Consider the following 938-nt stretch of genomic DNA (forward strand, 5'->3'; position numbering starts at 1 on the left):
ATTAATTATTGCCTCAATTTCAGAGCCTGCTATTGGTCTATTCAGAGATTCCACTTCTTCCTGATTTAGTCTTGTGAGGGTGTATGTGTCCAGGAATTCATCCATTTCTTCTAGATTTTCTAGTTTATTTGCATAGAGGAGTTTATAGTATTATCTGATGGTAGTTTGTATTTCTGTGGGATCGGTGGTGATATCCCCTTTATCATTTCTTATTGCATCTATTTGATTTTTCTCTCTTTTCTTCTTCATTAGTCTTGCTAGCAATCTATCAATTTTGTTGATCTTTTAAAAAAAACCAGCTCCTGGATTCATTGATTTTTTTGAAGGGTTTTTTTTGTGTCTCTGTCTCCTTCAGTTCTGCTCTGATTTTAGTTATTTCTTGCCTTCTGCTAGCTTTTGAATTTGTTTGCTCTTGCTTCTCTAGTTCTTTTAATTGTGATGCTAGGGTCTCAATTTTAGATCTTTCCTGCTTTCTTTTGTGGCATTTAGTGCTATAAATTTCCCTCTACACACTGCTTTAAATGTGTCCCAGAGATTCTGGTACGTTGTGTTTTTGTTCTCATTGGTTTCAAAGAACATCTTTATTTCTGCCTTCATTTCGTTGATTACCCAGTAGTCATTCAGGAGCAGGTTGTTCAGTTTCCATGTAGTTGTATGGTTTTGAGTGAGTTTCTTAACCCTGAGTTCTAATTTGATTGAATTGTGGTCTGAGAGACAGTTTGTTGTGATTTCTGTTCTTCTACATTTGCTGAGGAGTGTTTTACTTCCAACTATGTGGTCAATTTTGGAATAAGTGCAATGTGGGGCTGAGAAGAGTGTATATTCTGTTGATTTGGGGTGGAGAGTTCTGTAGATGTCTATTAGGTCCGCTTGGTGCAGAGCTGAGCTCAAGTCCTGGATATCCTTGTTAACCTTCTGTCTCGTTTATTTGTCTAATA

The sequence above is a fragment of the Nomascus leucogenys genome, chromosome 3 (genome assembly GCF_006542625.1).
Source record: "Nomascus leucogenys isolate Asia chromosome 3, Asia_NLE_v1, whole genome shotgun sequence".
Classification (NCBI taxonomy): domain Eukaryota; kingdom Metazoa; phylum Chordata; class Mammalia; order Primates; family Hylobatidae; genus Nomascus; species Nomascus leucogenys.